Source organism: Rissa tridactyla, chromosome 9 (genome assembly GCF_028500815.1).
Source record: "Rissa tridactyla isolate bRisTri1 chromosome 9, bRisTri1.patW.cur.20221130, whole genome shotgun sequence".
Taxonomy (NCBI): Eukaryota; Metazoa; Chordata; class Aves; order Charadriiformes; family Laridae; genus Rissa; species Rissa tridactyla.
The window spans coordinates 6,741,696-6,759,844 of NC_071474.1; positions in this window are offsets into that span (position 1 = coordinate 6,741,696).

The following is an 18,149-nucleotide window of genomic DNA, read 5'->3' on the forward strand; positions in this document are numbered from 1 at the left end:
AAGGAGACTCAGCAGATGAAGGCACCTTAGGAATTCCACGTCCTATCCATACAAAAATGTAATGCTTATTTGATGTGCATTAATTTTGCTAGAATCTGGAAACTGAAAAGTCCATAACATCAGCTGTCCAGGTTGTCAGCAAGATCAGTAACAGCCAGAGACAGTTAAACAGTCAGTTTCAAACTTCCTAGAGGTTACAGGCTATCAGATTTAGTCAGCTCTCTCCCTTCTTCCTCATTTCTCTGCTTTAACTTGTCCCTCCAGTTTCAGAAGTGATACCAAATACCCACCCTTGACCTCTTCCCTTGTAGATCTACAGTCATCTGCAATAGTGATTTAACTCACAGTCCCTGCACTGTGCAATTTCTTCTTCTTCCGCTGAAGCCAAAAACTGGAGCTAAACTTCATGGGAACTTAGAAGCAGCTTCAGGACACGGATTTAGCTCACTGGAGATAGCCAAGGATAAATTAGTTAAAGAAAGCACTGATGTTACTCAGGGTAATTGGTTCGAGTTAACCACTAGACCTACTGGGCAACTTTATCAAGTTCTTGAAATGCTTTTGAATGCAACAGTGTGCTGGGAATAAGAGGAAAATTGCTTACATATATCTAAACCCTCTGGGCAAAATTTTCCTACCAAACAGTCCTAATTTAGGCTGATAAATCAGACAGAAAAAAAAAAAATCATTTTCCAAGTTGTATGTTTTGTTTTGGAGGGGTTTGTTTGTTTGTTTTTCTTTTCTGAAGTACCTGGTGGGGAAACATTCAGAGCCTTTGAGAATAATTTGTACTGAATGTTAATTTGAGGGGGGTCTTAACTCCTCTTCGCTCTTGTGAAAGGCTTTCCATAAATCTAGAGCAAATTTAGGTACTGTGGTGTCAGTGAACTGAATAAAATCCTCTTCCTTAGTCTTCTATTTCCCTTTCTTCCTTCATTCTTCTGTATTTATGTCTCTCTGAAAATTTGGAAAAAAAAAAAACGGCCTGCAATTCCATTCCTTGGTCTCTGTTTTTGCCATTAGATGTGCAGTCTGTGTTACCAGTATCATGGGAGGCCAACTGGGCTGCCTGCCTCCTTCCTGGTTGCCCCTGAATTTCTTCAGCCTGTAAAGAAAACATTGTGGGACTTTGTTCAGAACAGTAAGAAACTAAATATTTATCTTCCCTCTTATAATTTATGCAGCATGGGATTAATATAGAAAGTACCAAGACTGAAAGGTCAAGTGAGCTTCCAAACAGTGTTTCACAATGATATATCATTGCACTTTTACCGTGGCCTGCTTTCTACAAAATGAAGCACCAGTAGCCATGATGCACCTAAAGAAATAATCTTAACTGTGCTATGGCCCGATTTTCTGTTATGTATTTATAAGTTTCATTTACATTTCCTGGAGGGATCATTATCCTGCTGGAAATTTTAAATCAGTGCTAGTACCAAAAGAGTCTACGTTTCTGGGTTACCCTTTAATTGTTTGCAGGCTCCTGCTGATGTTTTAATTATTCAATGGGCTGGCTATGGCATGAAGATAGATAGTGGGATTTTCTGGTGTTGGACCAAGTCAGCACAGCCCACATCCTTACGGCCTGTCTGGAGCAGACCAGGGAGTAAAATATCATGTTGAGATTTACCGGGTTTCCTCTCAGCATGGAGGTCATGCAGTAGTAAAAACACATTGTCCTTTCTCACGAAAGACCTTTTGGATGGACAATTTCCCTTCCTCCAAGCTGCTGAAGTCACAGTCCTCACATTTATGCCCAAGGGACCTTTCCAGTCCCTGGGATTTCAATAATAGTTGAACAATTCCCTTTTTACCTTTATCATAGGGACTTCAGGTGAGGCGAGCCAGCAGGCATGCTGTACGCCACAAAAAAGGGATGTATTTCTGGTAACAGCAGCTTTCATTAGCTTTCAGTTGGCTGAATCAGATAATGTGACTCCTCACTCTGTCCTTTATACATCTGCTCGGTAGAGCTACTCACTTAACTGTGCCCCTCTTCTGAAGCTGGAAAAGACCTGTCCATAAGATTGCATCGTGTGTCAGAACAGCACATCAGTTTCTCCTCAGAAGATATTTTAAGTGCTTTGCTAAAGTTGAATGACCCAGGCTACTAGCGGATATGGTGGTTTCTCCACGTCTTGAAGTCTTCAGATGAGGAGTGGGTGCCTTTCAGAAAGATAGCATTTAGCTGAAAATGATTTATTAGGCTCACTACAGTGGGAAATGGGTGAAATACGAAGACTGGAATTATAGAGCAGCTTAGCATAAGTGACCTGATGACCCCTTCTGGCTTTAAAAATCTAAGAGCTTAGCCAAAAATCCAAGGAGTGAATATGACTTTTTTATAGGCATGATGTAAACAAGTTTATGTGGATGTGTGTGTGAACCAGACTCACCGAGGTTTGGTTAGGTCAGATGTGTAGCACTTCAGAGCATAAGTCCAGTTCTTCACGACTACGGCAGCCATAAAAGAATAATTAAAAAAAAAAAAAATCATAGGTAAGAGCTAAATAAAGCAATGGCATTGTTTTCCCTTAAATGTCGCCTCCTTTGGAAGAAAAAGAGGAGTGGAAAACTATAGGTGTCTGGCCAAAGAAAGGGAGGGGATACAGAGCAGGAGAAATATCAGCCATCAAAATCTTCTGGTGTGCAGATAAGAGGGGAATGAAAGACTTCCTGCACACAGGGAACAGAGGCCCCGGGGGGCCAGGGGGGCCACGGCCGGCTGGGAAATGCCCCGTGCAGTCCATAGAAACCCTCGCAAACAGATGGCTCCCGCCTGGCACAAGAGCCAAGGATCAGGAGGTGGCGAGCGGGGGCCGGGGCGGGGGTGATGCTCCCGGCCCCTCTGCGGCCCGTCTGCCCTGGCGGATTTAACGAGTCCAGCAGTCACATCAAAAACACCCTCAGCCTTTAGATGAATGAGCTGTTTGTTTTTCTTCCCGATGGCTTGATAAGAGGTCACAGGATGTGTTCAATTTATTATTTTTTTTTCCTCTCTCTCTTTTTTCTTTTTCTTTTTTTTTTTTTTTTTAATATAATGAAACAATAGGTTAAGAGAGAAAAGCCCCAGCCCAGTCCCAATAGGTCTCTCCGTTCCCCGTGCCGCTCCATTTCCTGCCTTTTTGAAGCAGACATCCCCCTTTTGTTTTCCTCCGGCCCGGCCAGCGCGTGTCGGTGCGGCGGCCACCGAACAAATAGGTTTTGGCCACCGTCACCTCCTCGCCCCCCGCCTGCCCGCCCGCCGCCACTTGCTCATGGCCGGCGGCTTCCTGAGGCCCGGCGGCCGCCGCCGGCCTCGCAGGAAGAGATGGAGAGGCCTGCGCCCGCCCGGGCGGAAGCCACGGGAAATCCCTGCAGATGGCCGATTGCAGGCCGACGGCCGGCGGGACGCAGACGGGGCGTGCGGGCACACGGCGAGAGAGAGCCTTCCTGTTGGCCCGGCCATGGTTCTTCCCCCACCACCACCCCCGCCGAGGCTGGAATATTCGTGGCACGCCGGCTCCCACACGCACGCCGGGGGGAAGTGCTGGGAGCTGGAGATAAGCCCTCCCGCCGCGCCGGCTGCCACCCGCCTCTGCCGCCACGGTGAAGGTGGGAAACAAAGCCCAGGCGCCCAGGAGACTCCCCCTGCTCTCTCAGGAGCTCTCTTACCTGGAAGGGGATGCTCGGTGTCTCCAGCCCTGTTTTTTGGGAAGGAGGGGGACCAGGCAACTTGCAGGCCTCCGGGGACAGGCATGGAGGAAGGACGCTCAAGGCTGGGCTCAGGTATTGAAATTTTCACACCACTTCCCAGTCCATGAGCTCGTCCTAAAATTGGGGTGCAAATGGGTTATTCCAGACACATAGGGAATACGTGGGGTTTTGGGGATTTGGTCCCTGCTTCTGGCCAGGCACTGGTATGACACCAGGCTTCCTGCGAGGAAATATGTCCCTAATTTCGACAAACAAGGTTGAAATTCAAAAAGCAACAATTGACTTTAAAAGTCCATACATGCCCAACAGAAGTTGAGTGGCGATGGGAAAAACAAGTTTTCCCTTCTGGCTGGAGCTGCCTGGAAAGAAGGATGATGGCATGGGCAGGTTTCGGCAGCCACCAGGGGCTGGATCTCTCCCTGAGGAGATACGAGGAGATGGCAACTTCAGGGATGAGTCGCTCCTGCACGGATCTTCCTGGGTGACCGCGGCTGTTTGCAGCCATGCCGCAACTCTACGGTTTGCAGGAGATGAGGGCAACTTCTAAATCTGTTCCACACCAGGCTAACTTCTGATTTTGGCCTAAAATTATGAAAATTGAAAAAAATTTGTGAACTCTTAAGCTTCTCATTAAGGTTCTCACTTTTCAACCTTCCATCCGATGACCTCTCGTTATAATTCCCTTCGTACAGATGACCTTTTCTTTTGCACGGAGACTGCGGTGCTCATCCGCGAGGCAATGCAGGAGTTAAAAATATATTCATACAGGCAAATTTGAACACTAAAATAAAATTGTCTTCCTGAGGTCATTGTCTCTGTAGGCCAAAGTGAGGGAGGAAGTGCAGGAATGTGATGCTGATTAAGATACCACATGCTGGGCAGGTATCAGTTTAAACACTTTAGACTGTTACCTGCTCAGTGGGGGAGACCTGAATCCACATTTGATGATTAGGCCATATTTATGTCTCAGCTCAGCACGTCTCTATACATTGGCCTGATGAGCAGAGTGTATAAAACTCACACCAGTGTCTCCATATTAATCAGAGGGGTGAAAAAAGGTTTCACAGGTACGTTGGATTTCTAAATATGTGGGTGTCCAGGGCCCATTTACCTTAGGCTGTATTACGAGTAAATGACAATCCACCTGCTCTGCCCCTTTCACATTCCGGATGAATCATGCAGCAAGCTGAGACACATGGAATTAATACGCGTTCAATGGCACAGGCAACAAAACTGATAATATGATGCCTGAAGAAGGGAATTTCTTTCTAATACATGAAAAACCCTGCAGATATATGTGCACACATACACAAATATATATACACGTATATCTATAAACTCTAAATACACACATAGAGAGACTCATGTATATATATGTTTTGCAACTTTACGTGAAAAGCTATAGTATGTTATATCATACAGTATTTGAAGGTCTCAAATTCTGATTAGCATTCTTGATGGGTTCTTTCAGCATGGTTTACTCAGGAAACAAGGCTTATGCAATCACAGTCTGTGTATGTGTGTACGCGTCTGTCACCATTAGACATCAGATAATTTACACAGGAGAGAGGCATTATGAATGTCCCTAGACCAGGAAAAGCTTCCTGGAGAAATAGCTTCTGCCAGTATTTTCACCTGAAAAAAAAAACAAAACAGAGTACCCAACTACAAGACGCGTATCCATTAAAAAAATCTTCATTAGGCTTTATTAAATCTTGTATTTGTAGAACTGCTTGCTCAGTATCTAAAGAATTATTATGAATAAGAAGTTATAAAGGATGTCACCAAAGAAGGAAAATGCTTCGTATTTCATATTAACCTGCTAAATTTTTCACTGCAAGATATATCAATTTTTAAGGATTTTATTTTTCAGTTTACAAAATTCTCCCCTCGGCACAGGCATGTTTGCAGCTCTGGGCAGAGCTCAGCTTTCAGGAGATTGCACTCCCGTATGACCAAAACCATCTCACATGACACAAGGACTAATAGTACTATTTGAGAGTTAAAGCTCCCCTCCAAATATTCCTTAGTGGTGCATGAGAGTGGTCTTTAGCCCCTATGCTCTGCAAAATAGAATTCCAGAATAAGGTCTGATTTGCGCAACTTCTGCTGGTGGTCCTGGGTGTTCCTTCAGCTTTAGCCCATGAAGATTAAACCCCATAAGATCCAAAGATGAACATAGGATTTAATATAAGATTTATTATATTATTTATTACAGCAGCTTAATTATTCTTTTCTTGGTTTTTTTTTTTGTTTTGGGGATTTTTTTTTTTAATATTTATATACACCCTTGGCACTGAGGTTCATACAAAGAAGAAAGACTTGGGCTGCGATGTTGCTTACACAAAGAATCCAACTCAGACAGCTGTGATTGCACCTGGAGAAGTCCTGGGTCCAAAATCCGTCTCTTTGACTTGGAAAGCGACTCTAGTGCCCAGTTAGGCATTTGTACCCCAGTACAGCAGGAGCCCAGACAATTTCCTGGAGTTGTTTTTGGGGCAAATAATGCAGTGATCTGGAGAAGCCAGGAAAGGAAAGGGAATTATGGTTTGAATTGCTGATATTTCTAGAGGAAAAACACCAGTTGCCATGACAATAAAAATGTGAAATATTCAAAGAGGTCAAAATTAAAATACATGATTTCCTCTTCTTGAAGAAAGCGCTCTACACACCTGCCCCTCATGGATTTTAGGTTTTGAGGTTCAAATTTTTTTTATTTGTTTTTTATAGAGTCAGGACCGTTTCTTGGAGCATCCCTCACTGCTCACACAGCCTGCAAACTGACCTCTGCTGTAGATCCCATTTCTGAGATACAGTCCTTGTGCTTTCTAGTAATTCCTAGAAAATTAGAAAAGGTGTCAAACATCTCTAGCCCATCTTTACATCGGTGACTGAGTGTGAGCGAACAGGCCTGGAGACATGGAAAATCCCCATCTGAGAAAAGATGAGAGCATTTTCTTCTGTAATATGAATGTGTTGGCAAACAGAGATGCTTTGAGAAGGACAGACCTGCAATCAGGGCTTTGTGTCTCTTTCTTTTCCAGTTCTCTGGAGAGAGAGGGCTGTTTTGGTTTTTTGGTTCTTTTGTTTGTTTGTTTTTAGCCTCCCTATGGCATATTTCCAGTTGTAATATAGCCACCTTGGCACCTCCTTTCTCCTTCTTTTAATGCTGTCGCAGACTCACCAGAAGCTTATTTCAACATCTACATAATAAAATTGTCCAAAGGCTCCACCCACAAAATTTCAAATTTGCCAAAAAATATCCAATACTCTCTTGAACCCTCAAGATATAAAACCAGAATTTTTTTCCCCCCTTGTGGTAGCCTTCTGAAATGAGAGAAGAGAATTGCTATTAAAAAAACCCCAAATCCCCAGAAACTCCTCCTACCAGGCTGGGACTGATCTCTGTTTACCTCAGGGGCTACAAACTGGCAGGAGAACCTGCCATCTGACCACGGCATGTGCCAAGTCTCGCAGACTTCTTCTTGCCACCGAGTCCTTGTGCTGTAATTTACTTTCCATGGAAGGGGGATGCATCCAGAAAGATCAGTGAGGTGTAAACTTCGATGCGTACGTAGCCTCTTTTGTTCTGAACTAAATATATTGTTACTCATGTGTGTGCTATGTTGGAGATGTCCAAGGAAGAGCAGCCAATAAGTCTCCACTGCTTTCATCCTTGGTCACTGTTCATCCATAGAGGATGTCAGTGGTTCTGCCCTCAGGACTATCTAGAATAGGGAACTTCAGTAATTTCCAAAAGCAACAAACAATCAAGCGGTATGTGGGGGGAGAAAGGACGAGACAGGTCAGCAGAGGGACTTTGCAGCCTTCCAAATGTCTGGGTCTTGCTCCACATGGGGTGGGTGGAGAGGGGAAAGAGGCAGCATTTTCTCAGAAGCTCTCGATTTACTGAAATAGGTTGAAGAGGTTGAGCCATTTAAAATCAGGTTAGCTTTAGCAACTGTTCATTTGCTGTGCTTGCTCAGGAAATGTCAACAGTGAACCAGTGAACACCCTTAACCATATTTTGAAGCGGCCAGATTCTGCTCTCTGTGCTGCTGCTGTAAATCCTGACTGTGTTAATTGTGCCGGATTCCCTTCATTCAGATCTTTAGCAAATTTTGCATGTATTTTATTCACTAACACAGGTAAAAACCAGTTGAATTAGTGAGTGGTGACTTTGGGTTTTCAGAGGATTTTTTCCAGTCATGTAGAAGGCTGGCTCCTCCCCATTCATCCTGCTCAGCATACAAACGTACCTAAAATATTCTGAGAGAATCAGCATCCTCATGGAGAAGGGCTGATCTATGACTTCACTGGATATGGACCAAGCCATAAAAGAAGAAATTTTATTAAGAAAATAACAATTTACCGTCACAAATCTTTGAACCATACATTTAAATTCTTGAATTTAGTGAAAAATATTATTTGCACAACAGACTTGGCTCTCCTTATCTCCGTAGCCTGAAGTATTCCTCGTGTCGCAGGCTGTACAGTGCATATCTCATTGCAGTACACGGCGCTCTGAAGTGTGCCAAGTAATAAGCTTTAAAGAGAGAAGCAGGACTCAAGCAACACAAGGATGCAAAGCAATATTTTCCCTTGACACCCAAGGTCATGGCATAAAGAAACGTGGAACAAGGGAACGTCAATTTTCATTGAAGATGCAGGGTACAGTGCTGCTGTACCAAGCTAACAGAAATAAATTAACGTGATGGCAAACTTCGAGTGTCCTCTTAAAATGTGTTTGTAAGTGTGTGAGTGTGCGTGTGGGGGGATGATGCTACATTGCTCTGTGTATTTTCATGGCTAGCAGAAACAGGCATCACAGACTTAAAAAGAAACACTTTTTAAAGATAATCTGCTCTGTATACACTATAAATACTGACACACAGTTTTGCAGGGAGCTCTGGGTTAAAGAGCTGAGAGGAATAAGTATAGTTTGCTGCCCAGTGAATTACTCATTAATGCAGCTTTAACTCATCACCAATTCCTAACCAAAACATATACCCAAGATGACTTTTCCGGATTGATTATACTTAACATTTGTGCCCCTACAAAGCTGTAATAACTATTGTTGCATTCTTCCATTCTCTCGCCTCCACGGTGAGAATTATACACGTATAGGAAACCAGAAGAAACCTTATTTGTCTGGTTTGATTTTGCAGTGGTATTATACAGTTTAAATGAGGAGGACATGCAGAGGAAGGCTTTCTGATTGCTCTGTGCCCAATTTGGAGTCCTATGAAGTCGATGGAAAATCCTCCATTGACTTAGACAGGGTTTGTATCGGTCCCTCGAACACTGTCAAGCCGGCAAGAAGGATTCATAGCATTCACCATATGTCCCCAACTTACTTTAATTCTTTACCTAACATTTCTGAAATGCAGACTGTAAGGGAGCATTCCTCTATAGTTAGGAAAGCACACGGTGCTTAATTTTAATGGAAAACTCTTTTTTAAACACAGACGGATCCTGCTGTGTTTGACAAATATGTTCCAGAAAGAAGCTCAATCTAGATGTTATGTGTAACTTTATCTTATTCCCTTTTGAGCACTACTGTTCTTGCAAAGTGATCTCTCAACTGCCCAAAGTCATTACACTTTCTCCCTTTCACATTGTACCTCTGTAAATGTCAGGCATAACTACATTTTTATTTGCAGAGATACCACTGCTATGAATGAGTAAAAATTTCCTGCTCCCCCGCCTCCTTCTCTTTACCCTGTGCGCTTTCTGCTAATATGATTTGTTGAACAAATTGTTCCATTAATCTGGGGCTGTTTGACAGAGTGAGAAAATAAGTGCCAAAGTGAGAAGATTCACAAGAATCGGAAATCTCAGTCCCCCTTTCTCAAGGTAAATAGTTATTATATCAGGGTGTCAGACTGGTGAAATGGATGTACTTTCATTCTCAGTTTGTAAATGTCACTTTTCCTCAGCCCATCAGGGTGACAAATGAGGTGTGGGTTACAGTAAGAGTTCATTCCTTGACAAAGTTCTTGCTGGCTTATTTCAACAGGAAGGTAACCTCCCATTTCTGCCCCCCACCCAGAAGCAGGGGGAGGGGGACACATCTTTAGTCGGGAGAGAAAGAAGAAACAAGGCAACCTGGGCTTGAATAATGCCCAAATTGTTCCGTTTGCTGCTAAAACCTGATAGAGGTTTCTTCAAAAAACAAACCGTGCTACACTTTGCTTGTCTTTCTCCTCTTTTCTTGCTTGTTGTTTTTAGCTAAGAACCATGTGACATACTTTTACTGGTGCTTATGTCAATATTTATTGAACAAGTGGTCAAGAGAGGACACTTCTTAAGCCCTTCGCTATCTGGTTGTTAATTACCACACTGCGATGTGTTAATGAAGAAGAACACCCTCTTCTTTTGACAGGTAGTTGATAAGAGATCAGGAGGCCCAATGCCTGACAAGGAACATGAAATGGCTTCTTCGATTGCCCTGCAGACCACTGCATTGGAGCAGCCATAGGGCTAGCAAGGAGCCCACATGGCTCACGGGGAAACACAGTCCCAGGGTGAAGACCGTGGTAAGGAAAGAGCAAAGGATGACCTGAGTGATTTGAGCACAGGGCTGCCTTTGATTTCGGAGTCTATGATAACCCTACGGTCTCTCAGGAAAATAGGATTTGCAGTAGCTCTTGAAATGTTTTCACCAAGGCTGAACCATCATCTTCAGGACATAGTCTTGTGCTTTTTTTTGGTTGATGGTCTAGCAACCGTGAAAGAAAGCTGCTCCTGCCTGAATTTGCCACAGTAGTAATTCAGAAAGATACCTGTTTGTTGGATTTAACCCTTTTATTTCAGCTTGTAGCAGCTCTTAGCATTTGGAACTATCTGATAACTCAGTTCAGATTCTCATCTAGAGGATGGTTTGTGAGGCGACCATGTTTGGTGCTCATGAACAAAACTGTTATGAATCAAGCGGATGTGATTTTGCTAGGAGTTCTGGAGAAAAAGCAAGAAGAAAGAAACTGTGGAAGGATTATTTTTTTACTTCCAGAACGAAACAAGATTTTATACAAAAACTAGTACTAAAAGCAAACTTTCAGAATAAAATTGAACTCAGAAGCCAAGCCCCCAAATTAGTAGCTTTGTACAGGCTTCCCTAAGCTTTCTAGATCTGCAAGGATCTGAATCATGAATGAGGATTTTTAGGCATTGCTGTCTCCTTGGTGGGAGATGGCTGGGATTGGATTTCACAAATAATCAGAACACAAGTCCTGAAAATGCAGCACTTGCAGATCCTCAAACAGACCCTCGAAGCTACCAAGCAAGCTGAATAAAAACAAAAACAAAGCCACAAACATTTTGCAGAGCCCACCTGTATTTTCTTAGAAGCTCATCGAAGGCAGTATGTTTCCACGTAACATATTGCTTTTGGTGAATCAGCGTTTTCCGATGAAAATACATTTCATTGCAAAATGTCTGCCCCGTTGGTGTATAATCTGGCACATGTCATAAGAAATGAAAAAGGCTGAGGGTGGACGGGAACAGGGACCTCCAGATCTGGATCTACTGTTTGAACCGAAAGGCTCCTAAATGAATGGCTATCATAGACTCCTGTGCGTGTTCAAACCCTCAGAGGGAGATAGTAATTAAATGCATGGTACATGTTTCTTTTCCTGACTGATAAAACGTCAGGCTTTGAATTAGCTTGACAATGACAACGCTTATGATTCAGAAATGGAAATTTGCTTTTCATTATTAAGAAAACCACTGTTCTCCAACACTCACTTAAAAGTAGCTATTTCTGCAATCACGTCTGCAGTTAAATTCCCATGCTAAAATATTTGTGAAAAATTAACATTAAAAAGGAAACTACACATAATCAAAGCAAACCTATCTAATTTTGTCTCTCTGTGTGCATTTCCAAGGTATTCATCTCTGTGGAATCCAGGCAGCAGATAATACTGAATTTTGTATGACATCATACCCATTTCAAACAGATCACAATCTCATAAGCATATGATTATGCTTTACCTAACAGATCAGGGACTAAACGGCCCTACTGAAAAAGAAATTTCAAAAAGTAATAGTACAGCAAACAGGAAAAACAAATCACTTCATACTGCGACTTACTTTTTTTTTTTTCTTTAAGTGTTCTTCTCTTTTTCTCATCAAGCTTGCTCCAGCACGTAAATTGTTCTTTGAAGACCTATTTTCTCCAGAACTGGCTAAAATAAGCAGAACAGTTACAGTCAACAATATTCTGCCCACTTTGACAGAGCCTTCATAATTTATGTCTAACCTGGATAGGAAAAACCCTTACAAATTTCAACAAATGTCTCATTAATTAACACCCCATCTCCCTAAGCCACAGAGCAGCTGGTGAAAAGAATTGTGTAGGTTGATTCTGTAGATATAAACTAGGTCAACAAGAGGGATCCATACTCACTATTGCAGACTGATATTTCTCTGGAGGGTATTAATAGTTTCTGGGGTCTTTCAGCTTAGACTCCAAACTATTCAAAGTCAACAGTAGAAAGCTGCTCAGCCTATGTACTTAAATTTTTAAAAAAAAACAAAAACCACAACGCATTACAAGGTTTCTGCTCAATGTGATGCAATGGGTCAAATCCTGAAATCCTTACTTAGGCCTCTGTCCAAGACGATTGGAGACTTTCTATTGATTTAAATGAACTTCGTATTGTGACCTTTTTCTGGTTAGTGCTTGATCGTGCAAACTCCTTACTTTACTGATTACACTATATATTCACGGAGAGTCTGAAGTCCTTAGTCAGGCAAACTCTTTCTTCTTGCCTGCATGATAAATTATCTACAAAGCATTATTCTCTGCTCATTTCTAAATACTCCTTAGCCTATTCAACATGCTAATTTTAGGGTAATTTATTTTTTCTATAACCGTGCACAACTCTAATAAAATTAAATTAAAAATATAAGGCGGGACTGTGAGGAATTAATATTACAGGTCTATCTAATGCAAGGACTGAATACAAGGTGGAAAAATGAGAGGGAGAAAATGCCTGGGAAGCATTTCCCTAACTATAGATGTCTTGCATATGAAAACCTAGTCTGAAGTCATCTGAGGAAGCAGGCTGGCAATTTTCACCCATTCTTGCAGTTTTAGTATATCCCGTATCATGATCGGATACAGGGAAAGGAGAGGAGAATGCCTAAACAGTGGCTAGCAGTGAAAGGTTAGCCAGACAAAATTTAAGCAGGATCTGATAGCGGGAGGAGGGAGTCAACGGGCAGGCAGAGCAAAGGAAGACTTTTCCATGCTGGCAGACTCATTTCAAAAAGGTGCAGAATTAGGAGTGCAAGACCAAAATAAGTGAGAGCATGAGGGTGAGCATTTATAGGAAATGAGGGAGAGCACGTAGGGGATATGCTAGGATATGAAAACAGAAAAGCAGTCAGGAGCAAAGTCATAAAGCTCCTCGGCGGAGATAATCCTGACTCTAGTGAAGTCAATGGGAGTTTTGCCATTGACTTCAACAGGGTCAGGATTTCACCCGGGGAGTGTTAATGTGATGTGGAAAGAGATAGGAAGGCAGTGGAGATACTCAGAGTGAGAGCAACATGGTCATAGCATATAACATTAGCATATTAATGGATATGGCTGTTTTATTTTACAGCTCTGTATGAAGCATAGAGACTATAGGAACTTCAAGAATACTAATATAACCCTCATTATTAACTAATGCAATGGCAGGAATACTCAAAATAGAGATCCATTCCCCCCACACCTCTATTTTTCCCTGCAATGTCTCAGGAGGGAGGTTGAGTCAGACTAATTTTTGTATTAAAAAAAAAAAAAGTCAGAACAAATATCATCATGTCCAGTAAGCCTAATGTATCGATTGGATCCAAGCTGACCACAAAATTTAATCGCAGGTCCATAATTATTTGAGGTTAGGAAAAGTTACATTATAGTTTCCGAGTTAAGCTAAGTAGATCAAGACTTTTTATCTTGAAAAAGAACAACCTAGGAGAGGGAGGAGGGGTAGGTCAGATATAGGTCTTTAACATTCTGGCTGGCCTGGAAATGGCAAATACATAGTGAGCGTTCACTGTCTCTAGTAATCTAAGATTTAAAAGTCATCACATGACACTAACAAGGGGTATAGTCAAAACAAACAAGACTTCTCTCTTTGTAGCACAAAGGCAACTTGCAAAATTCCTTGCAACAAGATTTAGGGGTGGTTGCATAGTTTCAAAAGCAACCTACGGAGAAATTCATGGAAGAAAACCACATTGAGAGCTATTCAATGCATAGAGATCTCTTGTTCGGGGAGTTTCTGAGCCACAGGTCACCAAAAAATACCACAGTATTTCTGAAATTTGTATTGTTCACGAGATAACTGCTCTTAGCCGAATCCAGAGAGCACACTGGGTTATATGGCCCTTAGGTCCACCATAGTGCAGCAATCCTCTATTCTAAGGCAATACAGGCTAATTTATTTAAATAAAGCCTACATTTCTTTTTTCCATTTTCAACAGAATTTCTGCGGGGAAAATCCTGTAATATATTTACTGGTTCCTTCCAGCTTTTATCAAGTGTTCTGGGAGTACCAGGTGAGGGGTAAAAGTGTCTGCAGGTAAAGGTTGTGTTTGTCGGAATAATTCCGCTGGGCAGCTCTGCAAGGTTTGGCTGTGCCACTGTGCACTGAAAGGGAGTGAGCGTGCCAAGAAATCGACAGGTTTGTTGGCTGGGTTTTTGCCTTCTACTGGAAATTCACTTAGGAGCTAATCCAAAGCCAACTAAGTCAATGAAAAACTCCCATTAAGTTTAATGGGTTTGGGATCAGGCCCTTAAATCATATGTAGGCAGCTAAATCTGCCAGTTCTTTAAAGATGCATAAATTTACCTGCTATTCCCCAAAGCACAACTGCATCCCTCCAACACCTGTCTGACAGAACTATTGAATATAATAAGAAAACCTTACAGAATCACAAGTAAGCTGCACACACCAGACTGCCACCAATCTCTTCCGATGCCGAGGTAGTTAGTACCTGGGACTACTAAAAAAACCGTAATCAGGGATGGTGCTGAGATATGAAATACAAGTATTCCATCTGTTTAAGCCGAGCAGCTCGCAAAACATTAGCCAACTGCTAAGTTGCTGCTTTTCTACAAACTGAGTCATCCTCATCACACATTCCGCAGGGTTTTAAATGACTGACAGGAAAAAAAGCTAAGAGAAGCAGCTATTTCTTTACATTTAGCTGGTTTGTCAGGGCATTTGAAAACTTCTGGATTAAGGTGAAAATGCTTAAGGATTAAGTGGGGAGTGAAGGGAAAGGGAATGAAAACATTTTAGTGCTGTGAATTTAGAAGTCAAGCAGACATGCTCAGGAGAGCTAGCAAGACCTTTACCAATATGCTGTATCTAATCAACAATATCATTTAGAGTCTTCCACTTTATGGAGGAAAAAAAGTAATGTTGGAAGGTTTCTCTCGCCAGTGCTGTATCTCATCAGGGCCTTAATATACTCAGCATGTGTTTTGCAAAATGAGATTTTGCAAAAATCAGGGTCACCCCTTGCACCCAGGCAAGAGGTATTAAAAGATATTCATCTTTACAAAGAGTGTCCTGAAATGATGGAAATAAATACGTCTCAAGAACTTTCGAGAGAGTTACCAGGGGCTTGATCAGACCAGAGAGTTGTGAATCATAACAAGAGGTGTCTAGGAACGTATTATTCAAAAGGAAGCATTGATATTAATAATATTCACATTGAAGACTGTTGTGAATTGTTGCAATGTTGTTAATTGCATGAATAACAGGCAAAAAGGAGGTGGTTTTCTCTACTCCATCTTCCTCTGTACTGTGGTAGGCAAAAGGTAACTTGAGGGGGTCAGGAAATAACTATTTCATTCCTTGGCCTATTGCAGGTGTCCTGTAATGTTTTGAGTACTTGGTTTTCGGTGTTTATTTCCCTATTTTTGTGCAGAGAAAAAAAAAAAAAAAAGCAAAGAAAAAAGAGAGAGAAGAAAAATGAGATATCAATTTTTGCAGAGAATAGTGGAAAATCCTGTCAGGTAGCAGGAGATTAAAATGTCTTCAACCAACTGTGGAAACTTGGTTTGGAAGATTATAGGAAAAATGTAGGAAGTTCTTCAAATACCTGAAGTAAGCTTAAAGGCCCCATGGAGGCAAGTGGGAGGAACAGCAAGATTTCATATTATCACTTGTAGGAAGATGTTTCTTTTGCAGAGACCCCTAAAGCTGAAAAAACAGAAATAGTGAGTCATTAATTCTCAGCTCAGTTGTTTTCTTTGATGTTTGCTATTCAGAGTAAGGAGTTTATGCCCATTCTGGGACTGGAAACATGTTTATATACACAGTAGCATCATCATCATCATCATCATAACTGAATAATTTATATTTTAAAAAAACCCTTGCACACTTTATGGAACATTATACAGGCATTGCTGCATTTGCTCAAGTAAAGGGCCAAAACAAGCATCTTCCTTAAATTAATTTCCTAGAAAATGTCTATAGAAGTAATAAGCCTTCAAAGAAAAACCAGCGCAGCAGACCACAGATTCTGCAGTAAAGCAATTATTGAGAGAGGCATAAATACATTTAATGAAATCAAAGCACATCGAAATATCCCAAAGCTTAGGGGACAAAACCTGTAGATAACCAAAGATAAATACCCCCTAGGAAAAAAGTTGAGGTATTTTCAGTTTTATCAGTAAAAATTGATTCATGTGACACCCACATGTAGCAGCGATGATTCAGGCATCTACCTGTCTCAGCTCTGATTAATTCTGAACTTTATTCTTGGGGCAAGATCTGAAAACTACTGGGCAGCTCAGATTTCGGGCGGCGTGGCTGCTGACACTGCACTGAAGTATGGTCCCCTAGATTTTAAGGATCTGCACTGATTTCCTCTCAGTGCTCCTTAAAGCCTTGCATGGCCCAAGTCCCAGCTGTTTCAAAGGTCTGACTCTAAATTCATCCGCTCTCATGGCAGTGGAGGAGGGCGATATCTTTGTGCAATTTACTCTGATCTAGGAATACGCACTGCTTTAAGGGAGGTGAAACCTATGCTGAGGATGTCTTGGTGATGGTATCTTCACTCTGAAATCTGCTTCTCTCCAGACCCAGCAAGACTGAGTGCCCTGGCTCCTCTCTGACCAACACGAGTTGATGTGGGCACAACGGGCATCCTCCCACTGAGCACCAACCGGTTCAGGGTTTGCTGTTTCATAAAAGAGGCTAAAGAAATTAAGTTGAGTCTTCTGCAAAAACACTTCTGATACTGTATATGTCAATGCGTTTGTTGGGTTGAATTTGTTGAGTAAATGTACCCCTTGTCAGGCACCCCAGATACACGGTTCAAAAAAGATAAAAAATAAAAAGAGAAAACTAGGGGCTTGAAATACCACATAAACCCGATTTACTGATCAGCCAACTTGTGCCCTTCCAAGCCCTGTAAAATACATGGAGGTTAACATTGTTAAATCCAACTTAAAAACAGGTTGGTTTTATTAAGCGCGGCCTGATTTTTACTTCGTTTTCTACTCAGCCTGCATTCTGGACCTTAGAAATTACGCCTAAGTACACATAATGTCACTTGCTGATGTAACCACCTGGCTGCATCCCTCCATCAGGTTCTTAGCCATTTCCACTTATTAGTAGAAAGGATTTTTTCTTTTTTTAATCTGCACATTGCACATGCACTTAATTTTACATGAAAAATTGTATGCATAATTAGGCACAGCGGCAATGAAACATTCCCATTGGAAAATGTCCTGCCCAAGCCCATACAATGCAGTGGCACATTTGATACCAAGGTTTTCTTATACGCGATAGTCCGTTCTCCGTTAGTTTTGAATCTCCTCTGTTAAATGCCCTGTTTCAGTTAGAAACTGCACAGTAGGAAATTAAAACATGTTGATAGATTGGAAAGTTATTAAGCTTCCTTGCAGTGTTAAACAAGAATTTACAAGAATTCGCTCTCCAGATTTATCAGGGATATATTTACAGTACTTGAGTAAGTGTGAATATTACTCACTGGAGATATTTAGTCACATACTGTATCTCTCTGAAGGGAGACCATATTGCATTAAATGTCTCCACCATGTTCTGTAATTTGCAAGATAAATCCTTGAGTGCTGATTAGTCATATATTGATACAGAACATCTATTATTTTGGGTCTATAAGAAGATTTTCATCTCTGTAATATTAATTTCTTGGCTATCATCATGGTTTTTCTTAGCAACCATCTTTCATTATCATAACTCAGGCCACTTGATATTGTTAAATTTCCTCATGTACAGTGCCAGAAATGACACTGCAGGTGGGGGAGGTAAATCTTACTTAAATTAAATGGTTCGGTGTGGGCTTAAAACAAGAGCAGACATTGCTAAGGTTTTGTGTGAAGTTTTTCCAGTGACACATTTTGTGGCATTAGGGAAAGAGCTCAGACTCACAGGGGCTCCACTTCCACATCCAAAAAATGG